Raw genomic sequence first — 17828 nt, 5'->3', positions numbered from 1 at the left:
TGAGCAGGAGGAATTACTTTTGGTAACATGAGTACAGTAGAACAGCAGTCAGTAAATTATAGAGATAAGAAATTATTTTTGTTGTACCATGATGCATTGCTACAGCACTTTTTTACAACTCTGTAAGTTTGCAAGTTCTTCATCTTTTCAATATTTCTATGATCAAGATTATTCCTGTTTTGGGAATAAGGGATAGAGAAGTGAAGCATGGAGTACGCTATGGGGTAATGCTATGTCCCATTTTTCATATACCCCTGGTGAAATGGGTGAAAGACTATCAATGGGGAATTGATACTCTCATCTGTGTCAGAATGCATGAAACAAACAACAGCAAAGACAGAAAGAGCGAACAAATTCTGTGGGTCCTTCCTTTGAGGTGGGGATCTTAATCCCTGATCTACAGAATGGTTCTCATTTTTGATTTAATTCTCTTACCCAAAGTAGACTTTCAGAAGAATACAGATTAATTACCCCATTCAGTTATTTGCTTCAGAGCAATCAATAGATTAAATAGAGTAATCAATAGTTAGGTACTGCAAGTTTTCACCCATTTCTGTATTTCTCTATTTCTCAAAATAGAAATTAGGGGTTGAAATAACAAGGTTTCCCATTTCCCTAAATGGACTGCCACAATAGGAAGCAACTGGTGCCAACATGAAGGCACAAGCACAGATCCATCACTACTCTTCAAGAGCCTCATCTGCAAGAGTCTCAGTCGAGGATGGGATCACCTCGGCCTCTGCTGACTGGAGGAGCTCAAGAGGCACTGAGAGATCATTCCAACATTGTGTTTCGGCTTTTACAAACAAGTGGGATATACAGGTGCCTGGAGGCTATTCTGACTTGGGGAACTTAGCAAGAGAGGAATATGAAAGTATCTCTGAACTGCTCCATTCTCATCTGCTACACTAAGCTGTTTTTTTTTATTATTATTATTATTATTATTATTTTCCAAACTTGTAATAAAACTAGTCCTATTTACATCTTCTTTTTACCCATCAGACAAAAGCAAAATGACTAATATAAGGCAGGGAAACTCACACCCATCATTTTATGAGATGTGTAACTCCTCAGAAACACAAATAAAGCACAAGTTATTGCAGAACCAGGACTTTTGCAATTGCATATACGTTTCAACATGCTGACTCCATCCTGCATTAGGCAGCAGTGCTGCTGTCAAGCAGTGGGAACACAGAGAAGAGCAGTTCCCCAGGTGTTGTGTTAACTCCATAAAATATACTTTAACAGCTCGGTCCCTCCCGGCTTCTCATGCTATATACCACAAAGTGGAGACAGTGAGGGCCAGCAGGTCAGCATTAATCATTTTGTCGAAGAAAACATTATGAAGTGATGCTGTTGATATTAGTTAAATAGCTTTGCAGAAATAACCAGTGTAGCAGAGAAGTCTCGTTTGCATCCACCAAGGTACTTTAATAGAATTGCCATGTGTTTCATCAGGCTCTTTGCTGCCTGGCACCTTGATTAGGCACTTACATACAAGYGTAGGGACTGTGGAGAGCCATAAAATCATATCTCTCTGCTCATACCAGGCCGACATTTTGTAGTGGTGATAGTGATGGAAAGCGCTGTAGATGCACACATTAAAAGCTTATACAATCATGCRCTGTTACCTACAAGGTAATTGGAAGAGTGGAGCAGAACAATCCATTTTTAATCATATCAGCGGCACCGTAACTCTCTGGTGGCTCAGCTCCTCCCTTCTAAGTAGCCAGAGTTGAACATATGCTAAATGCTGCAACATCAGTGATGCCACTCTTAATTGCCGCCTCCATTGCTAAAAAGTCTCTTTATGAGTGTTGCTCTGTGATGCTGGGACTCAGAATCGCAAGCCCCATGCTGGGTTATTCCACTACCTGTTTATTATAGGTAATTATAGAATGCAACACTGACTTTGAAGAGCTGGCATGCCTTGAAAAACACAAATATATTACTTCTCTGTTTCTGAGTGCATAGGCAGTCAGCACTATAATTTTCTTAATTGTCTTACACTTTTTTTTTCTCTTTCTATATCAAATGAATACAATTTTCCTAAAGAATTAAGAAAGGTCGGCACTATGTTTAAGCTTTAAATTGTCTCTACTGGCAGAAAGCTAGCAGGAAAAAAAAATTAAAAAGAAATGAAAAAAAATGTGAGGATAAGTACATGAGAGTATACATATATTCCTATACAAAGTATTTTGTTCAAAACAAATATAATGAAAAACAACTACAATAAAGGCAAGTAATGGGTTAGAGAGGTTTGCTAGGGTTTCTAAGAAAGTTTTTCTTATCTATTTTACAGCACTCAGAAATATGCATAAGACTTTACAAGGGTATAGAGCTGCAAGAGTCCTAGAAGAATTTAAGTGAATAACCAGGTTCATATGACATTATAATGGGACCAAGGACCTAAAGGTGGATACAAACATAAGCACAAGTAAATTTAAGATGACAAAAAGGCAACTTAGTGAACATGTCTCTTGAGACCTCAGTTGTCAACTTGGTACACATATCCCGCACCACGTGTAAGTACATACATGAATGTGAAGGCAGAAAATAAATATTTTCAGCTCCTATGAAGATATTTTGATACGTCTGATGTAAGGATACACCAAACAGAACTAGCCTGTAGGAGCACAATACATACAATGATGCATCATTTAGACACTTAAATGCAGAAAGGCAAGGAGAGATGAATGTCACTGGAGATGAACGAGTGGTTGCTCAGAGACATATCCATCACTCAAGAGACTGATAAGGAATTTAAGCACAGGCTTTCTGAAACACGGCTGGCTTGCAACTTTTTTTTTTTTTTTTTTTTTTTTTTTTTTTTTTTTTTTTTTTTTAATCCTGAGTGCAGAGACTTCATGCACATACATGAGCATTTTCTGATTCTTTTACTTGCTTTCTAGCACAGGTGCCAACATGCTAACTGGAGTCTCTATTTTCTTCAGCCATAAGCATCTGCCCTCTGGTTSTTTACATTAATTGATTCCTGATGGCAATAGTGAAATACTGGAGAAGATCCTTTCAGAAACTCACCATGCAACAGAGTACCCAAAGCTATACATCAAGATGGTAGCATTGTCAAAAAGCTAAAATGTCAGAAACAAATGAAGTCCAAAAGCCCTTTACAAGGACATGGAGCTATGTCCCATTCACATAGGCGGTACACAGGGTGCTACTTTGAGAAGAGAGGACTGTCTAAAATGAGGCACCTTGTTAAACTTTTTTTCCAGAGTCCAGCAAACACAGCCCATGCCCACTACAGAAGCCTTGCTGAAGATCTGAACTCTTCTGGCTGTGACTGGTTCACCATGTAATGTTCACTCGTTCATCTCTTTGATCTCGAGTATATCTAGATCACATATAGATATGACTCACATGTGTCTGATGTAGCAGAAGTCCACCTTGATGCCAGTAAGAACTGATACAATCCTCACTACCAAAACACAATGCTCTTTTCAGATAATTATCTGAATGTGATAGCCACCATGCAGAGAACAAATCACATGGTAATTACTTACTGTTTTTGCTATTTCTTCATGTTGTCTATGTAAAGATTTCATCCTTAGAGTTCATAACACATAAAATAATCAKCCTATTTAGCTTTACCTTATAAATTCTTGCTCATTACTAATCACAGCCCTTCATCCAGCTGTGACGCTATTCTCATCACCACACTATCTGAAACATGAGCAAATCAAACATCACAGCTACTGTCTTTCTATATCTAATATCTGTAAAACTTTTTCCTTTCTTAGTGACTCTTAACTATAACTCTGAATAGTTATTTTAAATGAGAATCAGGTTTCAGATTAATGAAAGTGCCTTTCAAGATTAAGCATTTTTGGGTTATGGCTAATGTTGAACAGAAAGACATGATTTAAAAGTGATTTGGGAGTCTGATCTTGCACAGAGCTGTCCATACCCACAGCTGACCATATCTTTTCCTTTAGGATGATGAAGAATTAACTATGTTTAATTTTCAAAATGAATTTAAAAATTAAAAAATAAAGAATAATCAAAGCCTGGTAAAAGGTTGCCTAGATATGGATTTCATTAGATTCTAAGGATGAGATAGATTTTTAACTTCAGAGTGAGCCAAGATTTGAAGAGGATAAGACCAATTTAAGTTCAGTGCTGAATCTAAACTAAAAGGCTGATTTTGTTGGACTTCAGGCAAAGCAAAAAAAAAAAAAAAAGATTGATAATTCCGAATACATTTTTCCTTAAGTCTGAGGTCTTTAATGTTCACATCACACAGATGACTAAGTAGTGGAAGGTTAATTTGCAATCTTTGAAGTTGTCAGTTGTTTCCCTCAAGAGTTTTTTTCTCTTTCCTTCTTTCTCTTCCTTTTTTCCTTTCTTCCTTCTTTTCTTCCTTTCTTCCTTTCTTCCTTTCTTCCTTCTTTTCTTCCTTTCTTCCTTTCTTTTCTTTTTTTTTTTTTTTTTTTTTTTTCTGCCAGATTGTACAAATCAATGCTTATTCCAAACATGAAAAGCATTGTTTTGAAAACCAGTTAAGGTTGCCAAGGAAACCACAGTGTTGTCACTCTCACATCATTTACAAAACCTATGCACTTTATGGCAAGGAAATGAATAGTTAAAGGCATTATAAATCTCATACTGACAAAACAATGAACACATGCATTATTTTTCTTGGGAATATAGAAATGGAAAGATGAGACCTCTGATCCTAAGAATCCAAAAACATAGTTTTTTCTCTTGAAAGCCTTTCTCCTTCAGCCATCAACTATGAATATATGCTTTTTCRAAACTTCAGCCAAGCAGAAATATGTTCAGAAGGACTTACAAATTCAATGTTTTAAAAAAATGACCAGTTAACTACACAGAGGATGACTTTGCTTTGTTCAGAATAGCTGTGAGTATGTTTTGGTTATGAAAATTAAGCCTTAGAAATCTCAAAATGAACAGCCAAACTAGGCTGCCCATATTTGGTTTAAATTAGAGTCAATATTTGAAAATATTGACCATTGTGCCTCATGTTGTTCCTACTCAAGTAGAAGGTTAAAGAAAAAGATTAAAAGAGACAATGTAATGTCCACACTTCCCGTCAAACTCATAGTAGCAAGATTAATTTAAAATGAAACAATGATTTCTATTGCTATGAGGTTTTTATTAAAAAAAAGTGTAAGACAATGTTATAAGATGAGAATAAAAAACCACATTTTAACCAACACAGTACTTAAGAAAGGATTAATATTTCTCCATTATATTCTTTAAGAATATGTAACATCCTCAAAGTCTTCTTTAAGTCTTTTTCCATACTCCCCACTTATTTGGTTAATTAAAAATAAAAAGCATCTATGTGAATTTCCCCATGAAACATCCCTGTATTTTCTTCCTTCTTCTACAGAATAGTTGAAATATCTGCACTCTTTTCAACTTCAGCTCTTTTCTATCTGCTGTCTGATTCCATCCAAGCTCATCAGTTAATCTCTTCTGTTTCTACTCTCATTCCTTCCCCTTTATGGAGTCTTTCACTTAGTCTTGCTTACAAAGTCAAACATCCRGCTTTCTGAAATGCTCGACTTAAATGGTATTTTGTGTAATTGCAATAACCATAAGTTTCTATGTCAGTTTTCTTTCACACTGAAACGTTCTTCCAGTTAYTACTAATATTTTTAGGCAAGCAGAGCGTCATCTCTTTATTAKGCTGAAAGAGAATAAACAAGATGCATCTGCACTAGTGCCAGATAAAAATATTGTATGGCTTCATGAGGGCTTTAATTTCTCTTACACTGGAGGTCAACAGAAGCAGTCCTCATCTCTATGCTGCAATTCCTCTTGTTATGATTTGTTTATGGTACTAATCTCTCCATCTTGTTTCAAACTATTCCTCCTATTCCTATTTTATAGATGAATGAAAGATGGCAGCCTGGTAAAGGACTTCAGGGAATCAGAAGTGCTTTTGCAATTGGAGTTAGATTAGATACTTTTGGCAATTTAAATCTAGCAGCTGTTTTCATGTTATTTTTATTATGACTGTTTCTTCAACTCTTCTCTTCTCCCTCTTCTTCCTCTTCTCTCCTTTCCTCCAAGCTTTATTATCAAAGTAACTCAAGATGTAAAGAAAAGTAATAGGCATTAACTTGYGAATTTAGATTTTCTTTAGGTTGTCACAGAGGTGTCAAAGGCCATGGTTAAAGAGCACACAACACATTTCTGGGCCAGACAAAGACCTGAAGCTAATGACACGTATTTTTCAGCAGCTTATATAAACTTTTGGCTTGGCAATTAGCAACACAAAAGGAAATGTTATTTACCAATCATAGTAAATAAACTGTTTCTTGACACAAGCCCACAGTGCATTGAGAYAAATGCTATTTTCCTCTTTTAAAAATGTCTTCATAAATATCTCTTTTATTAATGCTTAACCTCCACCCCAAACAGCCAAACAAGACTTTTGTTTATCATTATTCGGCAGTCTATAGAAAGAAATCAACATTTGTCCTAACAAAGACACTCTACAAGTGCTTTAAAGCCTGTGTTAATGCACAAAATATCTTAGATCATCAATAATTAAATAAAATAGGCTGTTTATGGTGGACTGAAGTATAAGCCAATGAGGAATATATATAACAATAATTGATTTCTGAAGAGATAGTAGAATAAAAAAAAAATGTAATGGAGTAAGTGATGTTGAAAAAATATTCAATACTAAAAAACTAAAAYGACATCAAATAAATAGATTGAAAATACATTGTTCTTGTTAATATGAAATGAAACACCAACACTGAAAAGCTCAGTTACAGCAGTTCCTTGAGTTCCAGCTCATGGAAACTGCTCCATGAAAATGCAAACATGCCTGCTTGATCTATGAGAGCAAGAGATAGATATCTGTAATATATTCAGATTTTGGTTGTGAAACACTGTCACCTTTAGCAGGATATTTCTTTCCTTAAGCTACCAAAAAAAAAAAAAAAAATCTAGGCATATAACTCTATTCAAAGTACTGCAAGACTCTGGCTTGGGACATGAATTTAAGAAAAAATCCTGAAATTTTTCAAAAGTGCATCCAATATCATATGGATCTATCYTTGAATGAATTATCCATAGCACTTTGCCTTCATTCACGCTAGATTAGTTTGATCAATGCAGATGAAGTGCAGCATYGTGTAAAAGACAAAGCAACTGTCAATAGTGATGTATTTAGTATGGGGAAAGACAATAGAGATAAATGAAATGGTACTGACTGACACATATCTCAGCAGACTGCCAGGCTGTTCGATTTGTGCTTTACACACGGACTTTGTACCTATCCAAAGAATGATCCCAAGGACAATACTTGGAACTAAAACTAAAGGGGATCTGAATCCAGGTCCTGATTCACTGCAGAACTCTTGGCATAAATGTATATCAGTGTGCTGGTTCTTAAGGCCTAGATCCACAAAGATATTTTCAGATATCAGGTTCCCTGAGCTATATAAATACAATTACATCTATTTTGCAAGATATATATCAAWAGGATATGTGGTTTACTTCTATTTTTCACATTTGTTTCTTTTCTGTAGAAGTACCTCAGGCATTTCTTACTAGTGGGAAGTATTGTTTTTTCAAAGTATTTAATTTTATTGTTCAATATTTGCTTTTAATAGTAGTGAATGAAAGAGCTCTCTGTGGAACTTTGAGTTGACAGGCTTAACAACAAACGACATGAATTAAGTTCTTTAAACTGATTAGTAATAGAGAGCATGGAAAAGAAGCAGTAAATATATCTTGCCAACTAACTTTTCCATGTTGGCATAAACAAGAAGTTTTGCGCTCAGAATGCGTAAAGATTAATGATACTGAAAGGGCAAAATGCTCTGGATTGGCTTATATAATTCTTTACAAAAACTTAWATTCAAACCAAGTTTCAAGCACGTAACTCTGTACTCTACAGAGATCTGCATATGCTGACGAGTGTCTGCAAGGTTTCCACAGAGAAAGAGTAACATTTCGGTTGCTGTCTGTGAAACGGACAATGTCAATTTTCTAATGATTTTGAGAGGTACATTCCAAAAAAAAATATTCCTCTTCACTCTTTATTTCCTTTAGAGTATGTGTGTAGGCATACAGCTCTTGGAGAAGATGCTTCATAACAATGTTACAATAAGCATCTTTAATTGATGGAATTGGTGACYTGTTTCTCTCCTTTGAGGAAATAATTAGTCTTGGTAGGATAGATATCTAAAGTTACATGAGAATGCCATAAAAGAGGTTAACAATGTTGTAACTTATATAGCATATTTACATGTAATAATATAACATTTTTAATTTAGTGTTCATAAAAGGGAAGCAATATTGTCTCAGTTAATGTCAAAAATATTTAATTGATCATTTGATCTGTGTAAAGAATCACAGAATCACAGAATCACAGAATCACAGAATATTTAAGGTTGGAAGGGACCTCTAGAGATCATCTAGTTCAACCTTCCTGCTCAAGCAGGCACACCTACAGCATGTGGCACAGGGTGGCATCCAGGCGGGTTTTGAAGACCTCCAGAGAAGGAGACTCCACAACCCCCCTGGGTAGCCTGTTCCACTGATCTGTCACACTCACAGTAAAGAAGTTCCTCYTCACCTGGAGACGAAACTTCCTGTGCTYCACTATTAAAAAGTGTGGATGCAATTCAAAGAAAATGTATGAACTWCTTAATGCAGATTTTTAAATGCATTAATGCCCCTGGTGACTTGAGTTCTGTGTTTTTTATCCTAAGTAAGTATTGCAGTTTTCAACTATTTAAATTAATTCATATCACTTATAAAAAAAAAAAAAAGAAATTAAAAAAAACTTTTTTTTTTTTCCATAACAAAGAGATTATGAATAAAAATCCCACAGAAAAAGCCATGGGGCAAGAGAAAAGAAGGAGCAACATTTCTTTTTTTAGGAAAGCTTCATAATGGGTACAATCATGTTTAGCAATTCATCTCATATAGCAGTGGTTGTGGGTTTACTGAAGGAGTTTAGGGAGATTAATCTTCTCTTTTCTCTCACTATCACTGGCTTTATGCTGTTAAATCCTATGTCAAGTGTTGCAATGGTGACTGAAGCCTAATATTGGTTACTGGGTCAGTTTGGCACTTTGCCCCCTACCAGGTAATAGAGAACACATATAATAAACTCGAGTCTATGATTTTCTTGCTCGAAAATATCTCAAAACTGATGGAAGCTCACTGGTGATGTAAACATTTGTCTACCAAGCCTTGACCGTCCACTCAACTCACATRAAGAATGAAAAAGCTTACAAAATGCACTCACTGCACAAAATGCCAGAGGATTTTGTCTCATTCAGGCTTTAGCAAAATGGTAAGTATTCTAGCTATATTTGGGCTCCTCAATGCAACCCTATTAAATATACATTTGACATGGTGCCCATTAATCTTGTGCAGCACAGTCCTGAGTTACTCAATCTTGTGACATAATGGATTCCCTTCCTACACCTTGGAAGAGCAATCAAACGGAGATTGACTTTCTTCATTTAGTCAAATAGATTTATCTAAGCCATGTTTCAAATGACTAGATTAAGTAGGGCAATGTGGGTTTTTTATGTCTGAGGAAAAATCCATTTAATAGAACTGTTCCTTTGATTTTAGAGTGAGAATTACTATCAAAACACTAGACTCCCTCCTCTGTAGTTTTTTGTTATAATGATCTAGACAGTCTTATCTGCCTGTACAGCAATTGAGGGTATTAATACTCCTGTGACATGTCTGCAATAAAGTATGTTCCCGGACACAAAAGACAAAGAGACTACTCGCATGAGGCCATTTATGTACTTCGCTATATGCAGTGATGAGGACAGTGAACAAATGTCCTTTTGTTACTGTGCCACAAAAATGATTTTCATGAAGGATTAATTCATTATAAAACAACAAAAGAGCATTTTCTTTTCTTGCTCATAATTAATTATGGCAGGACAAAGGTTCCGTGCAATAGGGAAGTGTAATTAGCTTGCTGCAGAGAATTTAACCTCTCCATTACATTCTTGAGATGGTACAGAAGCAAACTCCCCAGACCATGTGTATTCTGGAGCCCTCTGCTGAACTGGAGTAGAACTTCCCAGTTCTTCATCAAGATCCAATTAAGGTAATAGACAACTCAACCACATGTTATCAGGAGACAAATCTCTAGAGGAAGAAAAAGAAAATTTCTTGAGATTTCTCCTGAGACTTTCTCAGGAAGAAATAAGGTAAAATATATATATGAAAATATGTATATAATATCTATACATATGAATTCAAGATGAACCTCATCTCAGATTGTAGCTGAATTTTAATCTATGATGTGATGACTGGCAATATGCAGTATTACTTAAGAGGAATCTACTATAATTTTATCAATTACATAGGTGTAACATTTATGATGGCTAGTTTCCTGAGATTATATTTTTTCCTTGAACTCAGCTTTCCAAGCAGAAAACAGGAGAAAATATTTGAAGAGATTTTGCTCRTAAAATTAAAAATAAAATAATAATAATAAAAAAGAGTAAGGAGAATTCATTTGTTGTCCAGCACTCAAGAATGATTTCAAGGCARGAAACAAAGAGCCCAGCTCAGGTTCAGGAGTTTTCTGAACCCAAACCTGTATTGAAGCCTGRGTCTTCACTTCCGTAGCTCTCCTTAGGAAACCAATATTTTAAGATCAGAGGAGGCATTTTGCCTGAACTACGGTGGACCAGAGAACTTTTAAAGATCTGTTAAGACAGCAAATGTGCACTTCTTTAGTGCTGTGCAGCAGGTGAAAAGAGATGAAGCGCTGAGCATTTCTACCATCTTTTCCCTTATGATTTTCTCCTGCCCTTCTAGGTCTTGCAGTTCTAAAGACTTCCTGTAGGAAGGAGAAAGTGGCTTAGCAGATGTCCACACAGGCTGGAGAATATAGAAAATAAATCAATAACTCCTTGAGCATTGAGGAGAATGGTTCTTGAATCAACAGACCTCAGATAATTATCTAATATTTCACGAAATGTGACTTAAATCCACGATGTGGATTTAAGCATAGTAGTACTCTCTCCAAAAATTTCAGCATCTGCACCTTGGTGGATTCACTGCTCTTCCTCACTGATCAGAGCCCACATTTCTACAACCTGCAGGATGATCCACACATCTAAGGGAAAGATGAATTCCACCACAGGTGCATGGGTATTGGTATGTATTGATATGAAGCAGACCATCATCAGTAATTAGACAGAATTCAGAAACAGAGTGGAATAGTTGTTTCTAAAATGACTAGATTTTATTTCCTGATCTGTTGATTCACATAAATATTTTGATACAGTATAAATTAGACATTCAGATACCAGAGACTCAGATATGGTAGATATCACTATAATATCATATTCTAACACAGCAGAAAAAAAAATCCCTTCTAATATGTTCTTTATTATTGGCAGAACATTATTTATTAGAAGAATACACTTGGTTTTCTTTGACTCTTGCAGAACTGAGTTCATGCTAAACACTGTGATTTAAGTCTGTGCTGGAGAGAAGCTCCATCTTTATTACCAGACGCTAACCATGTTAGAAAATGAACACTGCTTCAAGTGCACACCCACATTGTCAGGATTTCTTTTKAAGTCTTCTTTTGAACTGTCAACAAAAACTATACCAACTTGATCAAAAAATTTGATACRAACTTTTTTTAAAAAACGTAACTGCTGAAACAGCTGTTGTCAAAAATCTCTAACAGTATCTTAAACACATACAAACCACTTAATATTAAAGAGGTAATCTAAAAGTTGTTCTGACTACTCCAAACCTGAAGCTTCTTCTGGAAGATTCAGTGAAGTGACATAGCAACATAAAGCTATTTATCTGTAAAGTTACTTAACAAGAACTACGTATTACAGGTCCCCTACTAGGCAGATCATTACACAGACTCAGCATGTCAGCAGAACTATGGTAATTTACAWCCAGGGATGATTGGACCCACATAATTAAATCATATTTTAACGGTAGCAATTGAAATGTAATACTARGGCTGAAGATCATGAAAAGATTAAAATTATTTGTTTAAATCTAGATACTTTATTGGAAATTAAAGATTCTTGTCTTTTTTTTTTCTTTTGTATTTTTAAAGCAGCTTGTATGTTATATGGTGAGCAATTAGAGGAGAGTTGAAGCAATTAATGTTATCTCATCTAATGGCACGTGATTTGAAAGAACAGCAAGCTTTGGTCATGACTGCCTAACATGATCAAGCTGCCTAAGATGTCAGTTTGGTCTTATTCACATATTTCCCTTTCACACCACACAACCTTTTCAGCATTTACTTCTGAAATCCAATTCAGATGTCTCAATTAAAAAAAAAAATGACTTGGTGTAACACCAAACTAAATGTAAAAGCTTTGAAAAAAGGGCTACAGTTATGTAATCTTTCACTTCTCTGATCAGCGAAAGGACTTGCCAGCTGATTGCACTGTCCCAGCAACAGCATTTCTGTTTTTACAGATTTGCACTGTCATCGCACAAGACCCCATGCCAAAAATAAGTGAACACCCTAATATTGACACTGTCTTCATAACTGGAGCATTACATGCTCTAGGTGTCCCTGCTTGCCCGGAAAGGTTGGACTAGATAATCTCTAGAGGCCCTCTTCAACCTTGAACTTTCTGTGATTCTGTGATAACGTTGACCCTAATAGAATGGGGGTTTAAACAGAGATGCATTTTCTGTGTTCTTTAAAGGAGGTACACAAGTCTTTAAGGGTTATTGTTTTCACCTTTTAATGCAAACCTCAAGTGCAAATACTTCATTCACGTGAATCAGAATGAGGTACTACATCAGTGGTGAATTTTCCAGTAGTCTTGGAGAAAAGAAAAAAAAAAAGAATGCCATAACTAAAAAAGAATCCAAATATAACTTTTTAATGTCCATAGACCACTCTTTCAGCTGCTAATTAACCAGAGTTTAATTTGTCATAAAATATTCAATGATAAAATAAAGTAGATGATAGCATTTTGACCTTGGTTGGTATATTTTTTGCAGAAGCATACCCAGATAGATAACTTTAAGGTTTGATCCCTCCTTCCTCAGACTAGGCTCTTAGCTGTGGGGATATATGTAGAAGTTCAGTCTCCCTAATATATTATATATAGACAGAGATGGAYGAACGTGTCCAAAGGACAATTCTGATCTTTGTTGAGATTGTTTTTCTTGTACTTTTGCCTGAGAACTGATTGGATAAGGCTCTCATCAATATGATCTAATTTCAAATTTAGAGCCAACTTTGAATCTGCCCCTAAGATAAGTGGGTTGGAGCAAGGTGGATGTTGACCACCAGACATCTCTTTCATGTTATTTTCTAGCCTATTTTGCTAGCTATTTTTATTATAGCTAGATTCTAACTCTGTTCTTTACTTATGCACTCTACTAAGTATCTAATAGCAGACAGGCTGGATCTGGGATTCTGACTGAAACAAATAGCACTGAAAACGAAACCTTCAAGAAAAAGAAAACTGTATTTTTTTTTCCTTTATCGGCAATACTTTATTATTGTCACATAACTGTAGTTAGGGAGAAAGGTCTTTCAATCAAACAGTAAAGTGCTCTTAGCATTACAACAGAATATGTGGTCAGAAAGAACACATATTTCTTTTCTTTGCAATGGTAATGAGAGATCTTTTTGCAAACACTATTGTCCACATAAATTATTCACCAACAGAATAGACTCTATATAGATTTTTTAAAAGGAATATTTCATTAATATGACAAATTACATCTTTAACCCTGAAATGTTCTATTTACCTCCATGAATTTAGTTCAGAAAGACACACCATCTTATATTTCACACTGGGAGAGTATATTCAGCAGATCTATTTTAAAAAGCCTTGACTTCATGCATCCTGGGGTTCAAGCATGTATAGTCCCAACATTCATTTATTTAACTTTAGGATTGTTTTACTGTCATATAATAAATGCACATAAATACTTATTGGCTTCATTTCTTCTTCTTTTTTTTTTTTTTTTAATCCAGATGTACTTACCCCCATGTTTACATGAAAATATAGGGATCATTGATTCTATTTACCACTCTGTTATTTCCTTGATATAAAAACAGAGGAAAAGTTAATTAGATCAACATTCTCAAGCTGCTATCTTATACATAGCTAATATTTTAAAGTCAACTTTTTACACAAGGTTTTATATGATCTCTTTGTAGTATCTGCTGTGGTTAAAGCAGTGGCAGTCTTGGAAGCTGGATGATTTTAATTCAGAAAACAAATCTTTCTACGATTTCTATCTTTTTGGGTTTTCATTATTCTTTGCTTTAAGCTGGATGTGATTCAAATGACCCTACTAGCAGAACTGTTGCAATTTACAAAACATGTGCRTTTTTGATTTCTCCAAACGCAAAGAGAACACCATTATCACCCTCTCTGAGGTTTAAGTAAATGCATTTTGTGTGGGCTTGCGTTATACACGCAGGCAGATGCAATGATCTAGGAAAGGCTCCCTCCACAAGCTACGTATTGGGCTGCATGTACTCCTATGCTCATCTCCTCCGTTTAGATCAGTGCAGCAGTATACTGACCATTTTCTAAAGTTTAATATGCCAGCGCTTCCCAGGCATTTACAGATGTTAGATGAAATTCCAATTGAAAGAGCTTTTACTACTGCTACTACTAAATTAGGCTTTGCTTCCTTTTTAAAGGCATTTTAGCTATATTTTGTATATTTTGATTCAAGCAGCACTGAGTACTCAAGTAATTTTATCCTGCAGGGTTTGTGAAATGGCTTTTGCTGCATTTGATTTAATGCAGCATTGTTCACTTAAATCTGACACACAGCTGATTTAAATATATTAACCATGAAATGCAGGTCAAGGTGTATTGTTAATTAGAAAAAAAAAAAAAAAAAAAAAAAAGCCATTGTTGTTCCCTTTGAAAAAAATTCCTTAACAGAAAAAAAAAAGAAAAAAAAAAAAAAGATGAAAGGCAGTGCAGCTGGCAGTGAAATAGCATGAAAACACTGCTCTCCGTCTTCAAAGGACTTGTTTGCAGAATGTAAGGTCACTTTGGTAGGAACTGAAAATACAACCACAATAAAGTAGCTCCAAGGAATCACTCTAAAGACAAACTAAACTTCAATTAAATCCCTGTGTCTTTCTTTTCTTCTATTTTTGGAATGAAAGCAATTGGAAAACTTGCTGAACTAAAATAAACTTCACATCCACTTTCAAGGTGTTCTGTGTAGATATATCCACAATTAATTACAGTTATCATTGAGGAAGAAAAAAAGGAAAAAAAAAAAGAAAATCAATGACAAGGCTCTTCAACAGTAAGTTTGATGTCACATGCATATATCAAACCTGATGGCACAGTTATTTGAAAGTATTCAAGAATTATTTGCCTATATAGGGTGAACTCTATGAGAATATCAGTATTCTGATTATTCAGTGAGTTAAATTATGTGTTAGAGCTAAACACTCTCTAGATAATCAACCTGCTTTTTGTTTTGATTGGCCATACTGTCAGATTAAGCTGCTAATATAGAAAAAGACAGATGTCAATCACTGCAGAATCACAGCAATCTGCTAATGACTAAGYTTAGGCGCTTTAATAATCCTGCTTATTTTAATGGTAAAGAGTGGAAAAGCTGAAAGAAAAACTGATTAGAGCAATGAACTGCTTATTATAAAAGATGTGATTTTAGCATAAATCTATATTTTAAACCATCTTGTGCTTGATTGCATATCACTTTTCTTACCAGTGTGGTATTAGCAGGAATTTTACTTGAAAACCCACTGAAAAAGAAAAGAAAAGAAAAGAAAAGAAAAAGAAAAGAAAAGAGAAGAGAAGAGAAGAGAAGAGAAGAGAAGAGAAGAGAAGAGAAGAGAAGAGAAGAGAAGAGAAGAGAAGAGAAGAGAAGAGAAGAGAAGAAAAGAAGAGAAAAGAAAAGAAGAGAAAAGAAAAGAAAAGAAAAGAAGAGAAAAGAAAAGAAAAGAAAAGAAGAGAAAAGAGTTGAGACCTCATGAAAGCCAAGAAAAAAATGAGGTAAAATAGAGCCTTGTTCACTAGCGTGGAGGTGGTTTATCCCATTTGGACTGTTTGGAAAGGGAAATGGTTCCCATTTTTGATTGAATTATTATTTCTGTAAGAATGATTAATTCYGTAAGGATGACTACTTCTGAAAGAATCTCAAAAGCAAAAAAAACAAAAACAAAACAAAATAAAACTCATAAATTTTTCTGAGAACATGGATTTGAACATTAAATGCATACCTGAGCAGCCTAATCATTTCCCTTACTTCTGWTATGGCCTCCTGGATTCAGTCTGAATTCAACTTCCTCTTACCTAGCAGTAGTTCTCCTTATAGGTCATTCTACGTATTTCTACAGATCCGTCGAATTGTGCTCAGAAAGAGATAGATAATAAACTATAATAAATTATTTTTAAACTTTAAAAATGTGGGCTCAAGGCCTTTCTCAAGCTTGAGGATCTAAAGTCCTCGGTAAGTACCCAAAATGCCTCCAAAAGTCTCATGACACACCTTCCTCGAGTCACACAAAAATATACATCGAAGTGGGGACTTGCAGTGGATCATCTAAGTCCCATGTAAGTGTTTTTAACACTATTCTTCCTCTCAGCTCAAAACTCTTTCAATAAAGACAGAGGAGAAACACACACATACACACACACACAAATGTCACTTAATTCCAGTGGGAGTCGTTAATCTCACACTTTGGCCTTTTCTCCTTGGTAAGGCAGATGTAGCAATAACTTGCTTTCCTGGCCCAGCTGTTACCTCTATTTTTTTACAAATCCCCTTTTCCTGTTCCTCAAGTTGGCAACTTCTAGAGTATAAATCCACAGGCTCGTCTTGCAAGGACAGGTCATTCTGAGTGCTTACAGATATTATAGGCATTGTCTGATCATCTCACAAATGTGAAYCCATTCATTCTTCATCTTGTCTTTGAGGCAATTTTCTACCAGAAACACAATTGCATAAATGTATATAAATATAAAGTCCTTTTGTGGAAAAGGCTAATATTTACATGWTAGAGCAAAACTCATAAAAAGTAATAAAAGATGGAATAAAATCAGTATCCTGGTCCAATGCACAAGTGAAAAGACCTTTCTTCTTATTTAGGTAAGAATAAAGAAATTCACATTCCCTGCCTGTTTGGCAATTCCCTGTCAGATGACTATAAATACCAAGCTCAGTGAATTGAGGATGAAGGAACACATGAATTTATCTAGAAACTCTTTTTACAGAGAAAGACAGGGCTGTGGAAAATCAAACTAACAACAGCATATTATCAGAAGGTAGGAAGAGCTAAGCTAGAATGAAGTGATCTGAAAAACATCAGATTAGACTGACAACACAGTTCCTAAGATAACAGGATCATCAAACATAGAAAGCCAATTTCAAGGCACCATTTTTGGTGGGTTTTGTTTTGTTTTTGTTTGTTTGTTTTTACCCCAGATGAAGTGTAACAGAAAGGAGGTGAGAATCAGTGATGTCRCGAACATAAAGTTTCTTTGAGGCAGTGACAGCAACCAATTAGTCACTTTTCCCTGTGCATTATACCGACTTCCCTCATAGTTCCACAAATGCTTACATGTTCCGGGATCWCCTAGTTCACATGAACATTTATACRGATGTGTTTAGGTTTTGCATCTCACCAATGTGTCCTGCAGCGCCAACAGCCACAAGCCACCCCACAGCTTAATGCTCTGTYACTACCTGCTTTCCCTCCTTCAGGCTCACTGCCAATTGAGATGACTGAGAAGGGGGAAAATCCCTGATGAAGAACAATATGAAAGAATGGTGCCTTAAGGAGTCAAATTGCTCAAAATGTCACCAAGGAACTTGAA

This window comes from Nothoprocta perdicaria, unplaced genomic scaffold (genome assembly GCF_003342845.1).
Source record: "Nothoprocta perdicaria isolate Ctin4 unplaced genomic scaffold, notPer1 scaffold_325, whole genome shotgun sequence".
Lineage (NCBI taxonomy): Eukaryota > Metazoa > Chordata > Aves > Tinamiformes > Tinamidae > Nothoprocta > Nothoprocta perdicaria.
Note: the sequence above shows the minus strand (reverse complement) of the source record.